This window comes from Alligator mississippiensis, chromosome 2, assembly GCF_030867095.1.
Source record: "Alligator mississippiensis isolate rAllMis1 chromosome 2, rAllMis1, whole genome shotgun sequence".
In the NCBI taxonomy this organism is placed as follows: domain Eukaryota; kingdom Metazoa; phylum Chordata; order Crocodylia; family Alligatoridae; genus Alligator; species Alligator mississippiensis.
In genome coordinates, this window is record NC_081825.1 from 51404176 (window position 1) to 51420757 (window position 16582).

The window sequence follows — 16582 nt, forward strand, 5'->3', positions numbered from 1 at the left end:
GACCCAACCAAGCTGGACATAACAGCTGACAAACTGAACTAACTTCATTTAGAGAATCCATGAAGAGATTTATCAGATTATTATATTAATTTAATATTTTCATCAGAGAGCCTGTTTGTCATCAGACATGTCTATACCACATGCTGACACACTGTTCCCATGCACAGCCTCCAGGCTTAGAAAAGTGCCAGTGAAGATGCTCTGAGGCAGGTCTGTCCAGTTTCTTAGCAGCCAGGAACACTCCATGCACCATGCTGCTGGGGGCCACATACTGTAGCTAAGGGCCATGGGCCTCTTGGGTGCTTCCCCATCCTATATTAAGCACCTGGGCAATCCGTACCCCCTGCTACACTGGGCACATGGATGCTTTCCTACCCCCTGCACTGGGATGGGGACATTTATCTTCCCTGCTGCACTGGGCATGCGGGCACTTCCTCTCCTCCTCCTGCTGTATCAGGCACATGGGCACTTCCCCTCACCATGGCTGCACCATGCGTGGGTGGGTGCAGTTGCCCCAGCCCTACCTTCAGCTCTCTGAGCACTGGCTCCTCTGCTGTACCACACCACGCTGTGCTGTGCCCCATGCCATGACTTTCTCAGCACCCCAGGGCAGAGCAGGGAGCACAGGCCAGAGGGGGAGTCCACAGTTTCTAGCTGCTGTAGCTGCAACCAGAGCAATGGGAAGAGCAGCAGTTGGGTAGGTCAGAGACTGCAGTTTAACCCCTACAGGTTGCATGCAGCCCACAAGCCACTAGTTCAATGGCCCTGCTCTGAGGCCATCCCTATGTGGCTGTACTTGAGACCTTAGTCTTCACTATGCTTGAAAGCAGCTGCTGGGGATCACTACTGTCATAATTCCAGGTATGGAGGGGATGCAGGGTGGCAGATGGATGACATGCTTGGGGGGAATGGGCTGGGACACACAGCTAGAATGGAATAGACCTGTGAAGCCCAATGACCTCAACTGGATTCTTTCCCTTCACTTCTCAGGACTTTGGTGCATGCCTGTGAAGTACAAACTTGAATGCTGATTCAGGTATGCGTGATGCTTCGAGTTACACCTGCACAATCCTATTAACACCACACAGACATGAAGTATGCATTAGTAAAATAAACACAGTAGAACTGGCTTTATGTTTCCTGTACAAAACCAAGTAGTTCTGTACTAGGCAAATTTCATAGTTTCATAGTTTGTAGGCTTGGAAGGGACCTTAACAGATCATCAAGTCCAACCCCCTGCCATGGCAGGAAAGAGCACTGGGGTCAAACAACCCCAGCAAGGTGTTCATCTAGCCTCCTCTTAAAGACCCCCAGGGTAGGCATCAGCACCACTTCTCTTGGAAGTTGGTTCCAGATCCTAGCCGCCCTAACTGTGAAGTAGTGCCTCCTGGTATCTAGTCTGAATCTACCCTTTGCCAGCTTGTGACCGTTACTTCTAGTCACTCCTGGTAGTGCTTGGGGGAACAGGGACTCCCCCAATGCCTGCTGGTCCCCTCTGACTAGTTTGTAACAGGCCACTAGATCCTCCTTCAGCCTTCTCTTGTGGAGGCTGAACAGGTTCAGGTCCCATAGCCTCTCCTCGTGGGGCCTGCCCTGCTGCCCCCTGATCATGTGGGTGGCCCTCCTCTGAACCCTCTCAATGCTGTCCACATCCTTCCTGAAGTGCGGTGCCCAGAACTCCAACTGCGGCCTGACCAATGCCGCACAGAGGGGGAGGATCACCTCCTTGGACCTGCTCGAGATGCATCTGTGGATGCATGACAAGGTGTGGTTGGCCTTCCTGACCACGTCCCCACACTGCCAGCCCATGTTCATTTTGGCATCAATAATGATTCCAAGATCCTTTTCTGCCTCTGCACTGACAAGAAGGGAGTTCCCCAGCCTGTAGGTATGCTGCTGGTTCTTCCTCCCCAGATGCAGCACCTTGCACTTGTCAGTGTTGAAACCCGTTCTGTTCTCATCCGCCCACCCCTGTAAGCTGTCTAGGTCCAATTGCAGCCTATTCCTCCCTTCTAGCGTGCCCACATCCCCCCACATCTTAGTGTCATCAGCAAATTTGAATAGGGTGCTTTTTACCCCCTTGTCCAAGTCACTGATGAAGATGTTGAACAGCGCGGGTCCAAGGACCAAGCCCTGGGGCACCCCACTGCCCACATCCCTCCAGGTCGAAAATGACCCATCCACCACCACTCTCTGAGTGCGGCCCTCCAGCCAGTTAGTGACCCATCTGACTGTGTAGGTGTTGATGCCACAGTCCCCTAGTTTTTTAATGAGAATGGGGTGAGAGACAGTGTCGAAGGCCTTCCTGAAGTCCAGAAAGACTACGTCCACTGCTACCCCTGCATCTAAGGATTTTGTGACCTGGTCATAGAAGGCCACCAGCTTGGTCTGACAGGACCTGCTTCTAATGAACCCATGTTGGCTACCTTTCCTTCTGTTCCCATTTTAAATTCTTCCCACATCATGTTAAGCCATATGGGCTAAATACAGACAGTCAAAAAGTCTGAGGCTAAATTGATAAAATCTTTGCAGGCTTCTTTAAACTGTGTAGACTGAACTGATAAGCAAGTAAACAGACATTCACTTTTGATACTGGAAATGCAGCCACATGCTTGCAGTGGCCCAGGCCAGAAGCAGGGGTGCTAGACCATGCCCCCCTGCTGGGCTGGAGCAGACAACTTGGGCCAAGGCTAGCCTGCCCACCCTGTGGGGAGGCCGGGGGGGCTTGTGGGGAAGATGAAAAGCATCTTGGGATGTTGGGAAACTGAGAGTTAACCTGAATCTGTAGGGGATCTGGGACAGAAGTTCAATAAACTGATTTAACATAAATCAGTTAAGTCTGATACTACATCCATCCCGATGTATCTTAAACCAGGTTCAGCCATTTTAAAAACAGTTTAAGTGTACTGAACTTCTGTTCTGTTACAGATTTAAACCCGTTTCTGATCACTTAAACCAGTTTATGTGTAACTTCTGTCCCTAGCCAGCAATTTAGGACTTGATCCTGCTACCAGGCATAATGCTTGCTATTGGGTTGATCTTATTTGCTGGTAGCCTAATGGCAAAAATGTAGGATTGGGGATCCTACACTGACAGCTACTCTGATGTCATTTGCATAGGACACTTGCCCAAAGAAAAAAAAAGTCAGTGAGTCCAGGTTTCCATGAGCTAGATCATTTTCCACCTATTAGATGCTTAGGTGGACTTGGGTGTAATCCTATTCTGTCTTGCCCAAATCTCTGAAAAACAGTTAGTGCAAAAGGTAATGGGTCTTCCTCTTGCTTGTTGCTTTTTGTGACCTAAGTAGTGTGGTACAAAGTAGGTACATTAACAGTTTTTCAGGGTGAAATAGAATCATACTTAGTTGCCTCATAGGTGGAAAAGGAACTGGACCTCTGTGTGTAACATGCACCATGATAAAAACTGTTTGATACCTATATGTCAGAGCTTTAAACCATTATTAAATTCTCCCACGCCTAAAAACCCAGTCACAATTTTTTCCCTTTATAATACATTTTATTGCAAGTCCTTCAGAACCATATTCTGAGTATCTAAAATACTGTGTAACATATATGTTAAACAGTTGTTTTTATCTAGATTGGTCTTTCTAGGCAGGTGGAGCTCATTACAAAACTCCCAGCAACTTCAGTGAGACCAGGATTTGGCCTTGTAGGTCTACTGTTCCTAAAGCAATGTCTCATGTAAGCAACTCTCGTGTAATGTCATGGCAATGAGAGTTGTGGATGCTCATTATCACTCCCACGTAGGCCCATGTTTATGACATAATCATGAAAATCCCAAATTCCTTTAGTTCAACCTATTTTATATCAGTGCATTCTCTTACTAGTTTCATTAGTCAAGAAAATATACTACTGTTGCAAAATAAAGTATACAATGTCACAATTCAAAAGGCTGCAAGTTTTTATGAATAGATGGATAGGATTTAATAACATACAAAAATCATTTTTAAAGAGTACATTTACTCTGAAAACTGCAAAACCAGTGTTCCTGTAAAATAATGGAAGATAGATATGCATGCCCTCTTTACAAATTTCTGCCTAAAGAAAGAAAATCTTTCAAGGAAAGGAGGTAATCTTTCACCTTGGACTACGAACCTGCATGTACTTAACAGCAATTTGGATCTTGATTTACAAGCTTAAGGCTGTTCTGTTTCTGTTTCTTAAACTGTTCTGTTTCTGTTTTTTAAACCACCACACAGAAAACAGGGGAAAAGAAAGATTAACATGGAACCATCCAGTTCACTCCTCCCTTTTTGGAAGAAACACCCTACATAAAACACACTGACCTAAATTCTGCCCTTGAATATGCCTTTGGAAATCATTGGGAGTTGGTTATGGGTGTTAATATAGGTGTAATTTAGCCTACTGTTACTATATTGTCAGATTATGATCCTAAAATGTTATTCACTGAAGAGTGATTACATCTGGATCAGAAGTGCCTAAAACTTCCATAATCTTCCACAATGACACTTTTTTCAGCATTTGTGACCTGGTTCTTCAGTTAGTTGCTATGGAGGGCCCTGAATTAAACATAACATGTCCTGAATCTCAGTAGAAAGCCTATCTGCTTAGTTAATTTTGTACTTATAAAAAGCATGAATTGTTTTAAATTATTTATAATCTTTTGCAATATTTTTTCCTTGTTGAGATTTGCTTTGATCGTTTCTCATAGTTTCTTGTTTATCACGTGAACACTAACAATGACAGGGGTGCCACCATGCAGCTCTGATTAGTGTGGGGCTACAAAGAGCAGGGTAATATGAAATCTAACATAGTCCAAAATGTTTTCTTCAGCTCAAAAAAATGATCATCAGCAGATGTGAATGCTCATTCTTAAAAGCAAATTAAACTCCAAACATTTGGTTTAGTCAGTGACTAACTGCATCAGGTTTTTTTTCCCTTTGTGCACTGACATTTGACCCCTTTTATAACATGCACCTTGCACCACTGAAACTAAAGTACCAGCTAGTTACTCATTAAACTCAGGTACCAATGGCTGACTCGTACAGATCAGGCTGTTAACTGCCTGGCATTGCCTGTGTGCAGAAGGGGGAAAAAAGCAATCATCATAACTGTGAAATTCTGTCATATCGGCAGAACTGAGCTGCAAAGTGCAGCAATTTGTGCCTGACCTCTGATCTGAGAAGTTTGTGCAAACCTTTGAACCTCTGACTGAAATTGAGAAACAGGGTTTACAAGTACAAGGAAGAGATTGCCCATACTTGTAACCCCTGCCCAGGGTTAATATTATCAATTAAAAAAAATGCTTAACCAGGGTAGGATCTCTCTGAGACGGCAAGAACACTCTTTTTGATCAAGACATTTTAAGTCTGTGAGAATACATTGGTAAAAATGTGTATGATTTTGAAATTAGTCTGCCTTGGACCTAGGAGAGGAACAAAAGAAAAGGCAGATTGCATTTGAAATTCACATTTCACTAACCCTTTCTTTTTAATGAAGAAGAAAAAGGTAAAACATTTGGTTCATGGAACGATTGCTTCTAAACTGAAATACAAAATGGAAAATGACCACTTCAAAGATTAGCAAAACTCATCTTCCTGTTTTTATACAGCACATGATCTAATTTGTTATAAAGTGCAAAAATCATATAAAAACATGTAAAAAAAACCCCAAGTCAATTGCATTGACTTTTTGATAGACACCCTGAAGGCCTTGCTTTGATGAACAAAATGGGTATGCTTTGCAGTTGTGTTAGCTCAATCATGTTGGCTTAACTTGATTAATAAACTCTCTTAAAGCTTTTAAGGCTGGGTGGGATATTTGGATGCAACATAGCCACCTAACATGTTTTCATACTTGCTAGCTTGCACTGAATGAGTATAAGGCAGTGGTTTTCAACTTGTGGTCTGTGGACACTGTGTCTAACGGGTCTGCAAAAGACGACTATGATCAGTTGAAAGTATGTGAATACTCAACACTAACAATTCAAAGGGGTCTGCACCTACATTCAAAAATTTTTAGGGGATCACAAGTGAAAAGAGGTTGAAAACCACTGGTATAAGGGGTTTCAGTGCTGGACTGAACATGACTGAAAAAATACACCCTTTTTCCCACCAAGTCCAGGCCTAACTTACCAGGAAGCCTAAGAAATGAGAAGGAATTTTCAAGTTCTTGCGTGCCCAAAGGCTCCCATTCACTTCAGTGGCAGATTTGGGTGTAAAATATGGGGCCAAATATGCATTTCAGAGCACATCTTCCATCACACTTTATTTAGAGGAGAACACCATTATATTCAAGTTAATGGATCTGATCCTCCTTCTCATATATGTTCACAGGAATTTTGACACTGATTTAAATAGGACAAAGATTTTACCTTAATCTTAAACTAGGGTCTCCTTTCCTTGAAACAAAAATTGATCAAACTACTTTTTTCCATTTGTGAGCTCAGTTGCCTCAGACAGCATAATTAATGTGAAGGTAACTCAAAAAACTTTCTAAGGTGTTCAGATTAAGACTGGCCTTCCTTGACTGCATACAAGTTTCATGCATACAATATACAAGTTTCAAACATTTCACACACTTTTCATAAGTGAAATGTGAATGAAATGGTTTTAGAATTCTGGTCCTGAGAAGATGCAATATCAAACACTTCAGTAAGCAGAATAGCATAGACTCCTAAGTATTCATAACCACGGCACAGCCCTCTGCTTACTCATACTCTAGCTGCCATCCATCTAGAAACCCAAACGTATCTGTCTAAAGCTGACACGGCACATATAGGGCCTGCTTCTGTTTAAATTTCTTCAAAAAGATAGGAATCAAGTACTAATCAACCTGAAGAAAGGCGGCAGAATCAGACCCATTTTAAAGAGCAGGTAAGAAGGATGCAAATTAATACCTTTGACTTCATTCAGTTAAGTTAATGGGAGGTGACCCTTTAGAACTGGAATTTATGCAGGTAGAAATAGTTTAGAAGGTTAAACATACTAGTCTTCATTTTAACAGTTCTGATACGTATTTTGTCAGGTGACAGGGAATTCTTTTAGGCATTTGTTTGCTGAGGTTATTGCACATGTTTAGAAATAATAGTTTCTTACTTGTGCAACTTATGAAGCCCTTTGAATTAAGGAAAAAGCAAGTTTAATACTTGGCTAATTAAATAGTTTGAGTCTCCATTGCTTTACCAACACAAACCAAACCAAAAACCCTAGGTAACAAATAACGTTTCCCTTACCTCTGCAATCCTGAAATCTTAATGCGACAGGTCAATAGAACTAGCACCTCTGCTTGAGCAACCTTTTCTTCTAATCACAAGAACTGCGTAACAATGTTATACAGTACATGCATCTCTTTATTGGTCAATGAGTTTTAGCCATTTAAATTCCTTGGAAGTCATTTGTTAAGGGCACCTGGAATGAGGCTGAGTGGGTGGGACAGAAAGGAAAGGGGATGTTAGAATGGCCAGATGCAGAAGGCTCTCACAAGCAGTTTGAAAATTAATAGAAAACTAGCTGTGACTAATGGATTTTGGGAGGTCCAATTTTAACCTTAGGGGAAGAGCAGAAGGGAAAAGTGCTGACATTTTCACAGGCAGGAGGAATTTAACCAAAAACTTTTCATTCAAAATTTGAAACTCGCAAAAGGGAGTGAATCATGTACAAACAACTTCTTCCTAGCACAAGGCGTTGTGCAAATAGCTTGTGTTACTCAAAATAGATAAGATAAAGAAAGGGCAAATTTTATTTGACAGTGTGATGTTTTCAGTAAAATCTCTCTCTTTTTGCTTGTTTAGCAAAAAAGATTTTAGTTTCTTTCAGTCAGTTTACCTTTGGCTGAAATAAAAATCAACTGGAATACAACCAGTGAAAGGTACTTTTGCTAATCTCGGAAGCATTAAGAATGAAAGAATAATTAAAGGCGAATACCTGGCTCAGACGATTTCTGTTGCAAACACGGAACTCTAAATGTGTTTGCTTGGAAGGAAAAAAAAAAACTGGTACAGAAGTAAAAGCAAAGGGGCGGTAAAACATGATTCATGACAGTAAAAATGGTTTGTACATAACAACGGAACACCAGGCCCCAGAAGCACTTAGGTAAAGTAAATAACACACCTTTTCAAGCAGTTAAGGAACCAAAGTGAAACACTCTTTGGATACTGAATTTGTCGGTTCAGCTGGCAGCGCAACCAGCGAGTAGGAAAGGAGGAAAAAGTATGTCCTAGAAACCTGATTTATTTCTGAAGTGGGAGACTGTCTGTACAAAGCTAAAAACAAACATGGTAGCATAAAAATTCATTTATAGATTATAATCCTTCCAAAAGGCAGAGCCAGATTTTAGGTTTACTCCTTAACTCAGTAACTGTTTTCGAGAATCCTGACTTGAAACATATTCAGCAGTGTTGGTATAAGGGGCAGACAGAGTGATTTGTTTCTGAAGAGGGAACATTAATTTATAAAATTCCTGGGATCTTAAAAACAGAAACCTTTAAGGGGAAAGTTTTATTCATAAATTAGGTCTTAACCAGATTCCTTTCTTGAATTTGAAACAATGAAATACTGAAAGCACTGTGAATTCCATCGTAAGTGGACATGACTACAGCACATCCATGTTTTATTATATTCACCTGTAGCAAACTGAAAATATAATATATTCCAATTCAAATACCCACCCCTGCAAAAAAACCCCAAAACTAAACAAAACCTCCATATACTCCAAAAACTACATATACCCTTCATTGCTTATAGAATAGGTTTGGAATAGGGGTTTTTTTTTAGTTGGTGCATCCATTCCTTTTCTTTGGAGATTAAAGTTCAAACCAGCAAACCCAGGTTCTTGCTTTCTCTGTTTATTTGTCAAGGTCATGATGTTGGATTTGGTAGAAGCTGTCTTAGGAAAGCTTAAATCAGTGATCTCAACCAGGGTGCTGTGAGATCTTTTAAGGGTGAAACAGGGAACATTGCAATATTAGCAATGTAGGTGTGCAAACACTTGCATATGATTCACAAGATAAACTCAGGGATTTCAAGTAGGAATCTAGCGTCAAAAATGTTTCTGACCTGTTGTGGTCTTTCTGAGTTCTTTGCAATACAAGCATTGCTCTATTATTTTTCTGTAGCCAAAAACAAATGAAAGCTAAGAGCTAGCATTTTCTGAGGGGATCCCTGAGCCTAATGGCAGGTGTGTTGAATCTCAGAATGTTAAGAATGACTACCTTAGACACACCCATCAGTACCCCACGGCCACTGAGGTGACTGTTTCTCTGTAGTAGTTCTGTATGTAAAGTTTCCATAAGAATAGGAGATGTTATAGGAGAGACTTAATTGTGACTAAGAGTGGGCTGCATTGCTGAAAAGGGATAATTGCCTGTATTTATGATATGGGTCTTCTGGAGACTTAATAGATAGATAAAAGGAGACAAGATAGTAGGTGAAGTCTGCAGAAGGAAGAGACCAGGAAGAATGGAAAATCAGGGATAGAAGAAAAGCAGTAAACTAGGGAAATGTTTTCTGTGGGCATACTTGAGGAAAGGCAGGAAAGGTGATTAAATACACTACCACTCATAAATGTTTTATTGCAATTAATGTGTTCTGGGCATTTGGTTTTATTTATTAGACTTGTGGTAGTGCCCAGGGCTTCACTGTGATAACCACTATATAAAACACAAAGGCAGATCCATGGCCCATAATGGTTGCAGGCCAAGTATCCTTACCTAATGCTTTTCATCTTCAAAGTTTCACTCGTTGCAAGCATTATCTAATTAATCACCATTGTAAGGTAGGTAAGCACTGGTGTCACTTTGCAGATTGGGAAACCGAGGCATAGAAAACAAGTGACTTGTCCAAGGCTATGGAGGAAGTCTGTCTCAGAGTTGAGATTAGAATTTATGAGGTCTTACTTCCTGCAGAAGTCAAAACTATGCTTTAAACTTAATGTCCTAAGTAGGGAAGTGAAGAACTAGAGGTATCAGATGAAAGCGTGGAAGCATGAGATCCTTAGCTGGGGCATACTCGTGGAGCTCCAGCAAGGTCTAATTTGCATAGAATATTTTACTCTCTAAATTAAACCAAACTTACATTTTTCTGTCAGATGATTAAAAATATTTGAAAAGCTTTTATTTTTACTGCCTAATGTCTTCAACAATAAGCAATAAACTTCAAGTAAACTTCAAGCTAAGCAAGTAAAACCTGTCTGCATCTGATTATACAGGAAATTTACTATAATATTAATGGAAAAGAAAGCAATGACAGTAGTAACTGGACAGGCTTATACGAGGTACATTAATTCTGTAGAAATGTCTTCCATATAACAGCTGAAATTGCGTCTCCCATGACATAAAATCAAATGCCTTCTTCCTTGTGTTTTTTTTTCTTTCTACTTTTAGATCCGGCTGGTCATTAATCTCCAGGAGATGCCCTGACTGTTATTTAAATAATAAACGTGAAGCAACAGAGTTGCTAGGCAGTATTTAGAGCTGATGTTATCATTACTAGTAGAATGGAAAGAAAGCTATTGGATCACCTCAGCTGGGATTTTAAAGGAACACGAGACAGAATTCAATGCCTATATATATTAAAAAGACCCTTGATTTTCATGGAAAATTGGCACTTGCCTCCTTTGAAAATCCCCATCCTGAAATTTCCCTGCCAATGGGGGGGTTCTCTATATTGCTGACCTCTCTAACACATTATCTCTGGTTATAGTGGCATATTTACCCAAATATAAGATGACCCCAAATTATTAATTCTATATATGGAAAAATCAATAAATTTGCTATTATTTTCCAGGTGTTGAATCTAATTATTGGAGATATGCTTTAAATATATCCCTCCTCCCACTGTGACAGCAGGGGAAATAAATCTGGGGGATCTGGTAGTCCTCTTGTCCTCTGCCTCCTCATCTTTTTCCTCCTGCAACTCCTCTCCCCACAACCCTACTTACTGTCAGACCCTGCTCTTGCTGAGCACATGAAAGTGAGAGGCAAACTTGGAAACACTGACCTTGAAATAAACATACCTATAGTAATTTGCATATAGGCAAATTACTACAGGCACCCATACAGTTAGTTCATCCAGAAATGATGCATTTTTCCTTTTATGAAACTGCTACAAGTTTTAGCACAGGTACTCTATAAATACACTTTCAAGCAGTACTTTTGTACTTATATATAGTACAAACTATAAATGATATTTGTCCAAAGCCAAAAAACTCATAATTTACTATATAGTTCATTGGGCTGAGTCCTAGTAGCCAACAGCACTTCAAGCCATGGTGATGTCAACTCAGCAATGCTCAGTACATATGTGTACTCTAGATACCCTCCACAAAGGATCCATGTGCTAATTAGCTCCTCACTCATGACTCAAGCCAGGTGTTCTTGTCACAATGCCTGGGATCCTCCAAAATTTATATGCAGATGAGACACAGGGCAACCTGGTCCAGCTCCACTTCATGGAAGGCAGGACCACACTATTCATATGTGGCAGGCTGAAAGAGGGGTCAACAGAGGGATTTTTGGTCAACTGTTTGGGACTCCATTTGGTGGTGTTTGCTTGACATTTAAGGCTAGTGAAGAAACAGGAATCAGTGGAAATGGGAAAGAAAGGCACAGCTCAGCTGGGGGATTAAAGAGGAAATTGAAATATATTCAATGTAGCGACTCACCATGACCTGAAATAGAGTCGGTGCTGAGCAGGACTGAGTGCAATGGGCATTACTGTATATCTTATTTAGAGGGGCTACACTTAACCTATCAAGAATAAATGCTCCTATCAGTATGTTTGCCCAATGTGGACCATGTGTTTTATAGTCTTGCTCAGTGTTGGCTGAATTTCATCAACTTTATACAGCAAAAGCTCTGTTATCCGGCATCCCCCGGAGATGGGGAATGCTGGTTAATCAAATATGCCAGTTACTCAAATGTACACCATCTGGTGCACACCCTGGCATCAGTGCGCCAGGGGACAGGGAGGGGTGCCCTGCGCAGGCTGCTTTCATAGATTCATAGATGTTAGGATTGGAAGGGACCTCAATAGATCATCGAGTCCGACCCCCTGCATAAGCAGGAAAGAATGCTGGGTCTAGATGACCCCAGCTAGATGCTTATCTAACCTCCTCTTGAAGACCCCCATGGTAGGGGAGAGCACCATCTCCCTTGGGAGCCCATTCCAGACCTTGGTCACTCGAACTGTGAAGAAGTTCTTCCTAATGTCCAATCTAAATCTGCTCTCTGCTAGCTTGTGGCCATTATTTCTTGTAAACCCCAGGGGGTGCCTTGGTGAATAAATACTCACCAATTCCCTTCTGTGCCCCTGTGATGAACTTATAGGAGGCCACAAGGTCACCTCTCAACCTTCTCTTGCGGAGGCTGAAAAGGTCCAGTTTCTCTAGTCTTTCCTCGTAGGGCTTGGACTGCAGGCCCTTAACCATACGAGTGGCCCTTCTCTGGACCCTCTCCAGGTTATCCGCATCCCTCTTGAATTGCGGCACCCAGAATTGCACACAGTACTCCAACTGCGGTCTGACTAGCGCCCGATAGAGGGGAAGTATCACCTCCTTGGACCTATTTGTCATGCATCTGCTGATGCATGATAAAGTGCCATTGGCTTTTTTGATGGCTTCATCACACTGCCGACTCATGTTCATCTTGGAGTCCAGTAGGACTCCAAGATCCCTTTCCACTTCCGTGCCACCCAGCAGGTCATTCCCTAGGCTGTAGGTGTGCTGGACATTTTTCCTCCCTAGGTGTAGCACTTTGCATTTCTCCTTGTTGAACTGCATTCTGTTGTTTTCTGCACACTTGTCCAACCTGTCCAGATCTGCTTGCAGCTGTTCCCTGCCCTCCGGCGTGTCTACATCAACCCATAGCTTTGTGTCATCTGCAAACTTGGACAGAGTACATTTGACTCCATTGTCCAAGTCACTGATGACCCTCGTCCAAGTCACTGATGATGGGGCTTTGCCCCAGGCCATGGGCCGAAGAAGTGAAGAAGAAGAACTTGGCTCGCAGCAGCAACACTGGAAGTGGGACTTCCAGTTTCGCTTTTGTTGTGTCCCTGGGATGCTGTTAGTGGAGATTTCCAGTTGATAAAGTGCCGGATAACACAGCTTTTGCTGTAGTTGATTTCCATTACTGAGCATATACTGCTTTGGGCAGCAGTTTAATGATAGCCAGTGTATTTAATGTGGTTTCTTTGTATGTGAATATAAGACAAGGGGCTTTTTTCCCCATGCTGATGGCGAATAGAATCTTGTCTTGTATTAGAGTAAATATGGTATGTATCATGGCCAGGAATACAATGGAAATGATACCCTAGCACAGAGAAGATGTTTTAATACTAGGCTGTCCAAGTACCAGGATGGCTAGTCTCTGTACCATTCACTCCTAAACACTTCATCTCCCATCCAGAAAGCTGTGGAGAACAAATGGGTCTCCTTACTGATCCTTCCCTACATCTAGTGTTTGAAAGCAATAAGTGTTACAAAGATGAGCAGAAACATGAAGCCATTTTTGTTTTTTCTTTAAATAAAAAGAAGTTATCTTCTTGATGATTTCCAGTTATGTGAAGGCCAAATCAGGAGAGGAGCAAATCAAAATCAAAGGTCTGGCTGAGCCCCACACCCCAACAAGCTCTCATGGTTAAGATACATGAGCATCTACAGCCACACAAGGGAGAGGTGTGGCCTGTGTTGTATTCAGCTGCCTTTGACAACCCAGCCCAAGTGAACAATTAACAGTTGAATTAATGGAGCAACCTTCCTCATAAATCCAGAGCAGGCAAATGTATGCCTCTGGACGTGTACCAAGGTGCCTCATCATACTTCAGGACAGATATATACAGGAACAGAAAAACTGCCATAGTCTACCAGACCTGAGTTCCAGCTAGACTAGTCCACACTTGCCTCTCCCCATACTGAGATTTTCATAGAATCATAGCAAGTTAGGGTTGGAAGGGACCTCAGGAGGTCATCTAGTCCAAGCCCCTGCTCAAAGAAGGACCAGCCCCAAATAGATTATCCCAGCCAAAGCTTGTCTAGCCAGGTCTTGAAAGCCTCCTAGGATGGAGATTCCACAACCTCTCTGGGTAACCTGTTCCAATGTTTTACTACCCTCCTAGTGAGAACATTCTTCCTAATATCTAACCTAAACTTCCCTTGCTGCAACTTAAGACTATTGCTCCTTGTTCTGTCATCTGCCACCACTGAGAACAATCCAGCTCCATCTTCTTTAGAACCTCCCTTCAGATAGTTGAAGGCTGCTATTAAATCCCCTCTCAGTCTTCTCTTCTCCAAACTAAATATACCCACTTCTCTCCGCCTCTCCTCATGTTATGTGCCCCAGCCCCCTAAACATTTTTGTTACCCTTCATTCTTACCCATACTGGAATTATACAGGACTTTACATTGCAGTCATTCATTAGTTGAGAGGTAAAGAAGAAATCAAGTCATTTTCCTAAAAGATTTCTTACCGGTGTTGCAGCTCTTGAGGTACAGTTGTGTCTGCAATGACTGGAAATTTTAAACAAAAAACTAAAAGGTTGCTTCAGTGGCAGTATGACAACCTGCACCAACCAAGTATCTATCTTGCGGGGCATGTCTACATGTCACCATACAGTGACGTTACTATAGTGCTGTGCTTTAGTACTAACTTTTCAAAGAGGTAGTATGGGCAATTACTGTGCTGTGCGGGTGGCGCATGCTTAAACTTACCTGCTACATCGCCATAGCGGCACGTTATAACTGGGGAGCATGCTGCTATAGTGACGTACCTGGTGATCATGTGTAAACATGCAGAATCACTGTCACTGTAGCGCACTGTACAGCAACATAACACGTTACTACAACACTGTAGGGCAATCTGTAGATGTGCCTGTGGTATAGAAAGGGCACTAAGGTGGTGGGAAACTTCCTATATCTGTTCCTTCTACATAACATGCATGTGTTCCTATATGTTGCTGATAGCCTATAATGTGCTTAGTGCCGTGAAACACACTGATAAAGAAATGTTCCTACAAAAGTTGGTGAAAACTAGATATATTTTTAAAGAAAGAATAAATTGGGATCTTGCTATGAATCGGTGCTACTTGCTGTCATGAAATGGAGTCTCAGGAGGTATTTGCATGACGATAGGGGAGCAGCCTGGCATTCCATAGGGAGGTTGTTACAGATACAAGAACTGACTGAGAGAAGAAGATTAAGTGAGCAGGAAAACAGAGTTTCTTTTTTTGGCTGAATAAGACCTTAAATAGCTCCTGAGACACTCTAGTGGAACAAGCAGGAAATATTTTTCCAGATGAAGTATTTCACCTCAGAAAATACGGCTTTAAAACTAATCTGCAAAGTCCCTGCCCTTCAATTCTCTGAGATGCCTAAATCTCACTAATTTACATCTATAAAAAGGAGCTGTTAGCAGCTGTGCTATGATACTACCAGTTTGTACCAACTGCCTTTTCCCTTTTTTGATAAGTCACTTTGAGTTTCTGTAGAACAGGTTCTTACACGTCTCCAGAACCATTTCCTTGCCAATGTTAATGTTTAAAGAGACAACATCACTTTATTTAAAAGCATAACATGTTCTTCTATGTTGTTCTTATGAAATACAAGGCAAAATAGCACAATCTTTTCTCTCAAAGCTTCATTAACATTGCTCCATGCCATATGGATCAGACTCTTTGCACAGCATACAGTATGTCGGAAATAGTAAGAAGATTTCAAAATGTTATGATAGTATTTTATTTTTTATTACAAGATGATATCTACAGAAAAGTTTGAAGCCATGGATTCTTAAGGCTACCTATCCCTTTTCTGTATTACCCTCTGCCAATTTTTGGAAGGTGTGTTCTTTAGTTCAAATGTATTTTATACAAATGCTGTGGCTAAGGCAACACTCTTTATTTGACCTTGTTCCTCTTAGAGTAGCAGTCTCTTAAGTGTGTGTTAAGAGGCCAAAAGAATAAAATAATGACAATGAACAGAAAACAATTATGGGTTCTTTTTCTAAGTGCTGCGCCTTGCACCTGAATTACCCTTTTTTTGTATAGGGCAAAATTTTCAAAAGTTCAGAAACACCTGAGGAGCCTGAATCAATGAAACACTAAAGACTATATTTCCAAAATTATTTAGGCATCTAAACATACAAATATGTGCCTAACAGGATTTTAAAGAGTTAAACATTTTAAGTGCTTAACTCCATTACTTTCAATAGGAGATGGTCCTAATCAGGCTAGATGTTTTGAAAAATCCTATGCCATGCCTATATGCATCTTTACATACCTAAAACCCTTTGGCAATCTGGCCTGTGTCCTGAGATGTGCTCAAAGGGTCCTAAAATGCTTTTGTAAAAACAAGTCTTACAAACCCCTGAGGCACTTTTGAAGATTTTACCTAAGGTAGCATCAAAAATCCAGTATTACTATTGAAACTAATGGAACCACTTCTGGGTGGAAGTGTGACTAATGTAACTAAAACTAGCAAGATCCACCACAAAATTGTTACTATTATATTCAATATTTTTAAAATGCAACTGTGCTATGGCAAAGGCAATATCATGCACAATACGCAATCATACCCGTCGTAGAGGAAAAGTACATGGCATTAGCCTTAAA

The 16582-nt window shown here is 41.4% G+C and overlaps 1 protein-coding gene across 8 annotated transcripts in view; it reads right to left on the minus strand.

Moving 5' to 3' along the window:
- Positions 1-16582, minus strand: part of RBM47 (RNA binding motif protein 47) — a 142533-nt gene that overhangs the window by 24715 nt on the left and 101236 nt on the right. Inside the window, exon 1 of one of the 8 annotated variants that reach the window (XM_019480799.2) lies at positions 7216-7322. The exons of 6 other annotated variants lie outside the window; for them this stretch is intronic. The gene's annotated coding sequence lies outside the window, so the exon portion shown is untranslated. Of the gene's footprint in view, positions 1-7215; positions 7323-16582 lie in introns of those variants that run through there. One more of the 8 variants, XM_019480767.2, reaches the window with a different exon arrangement.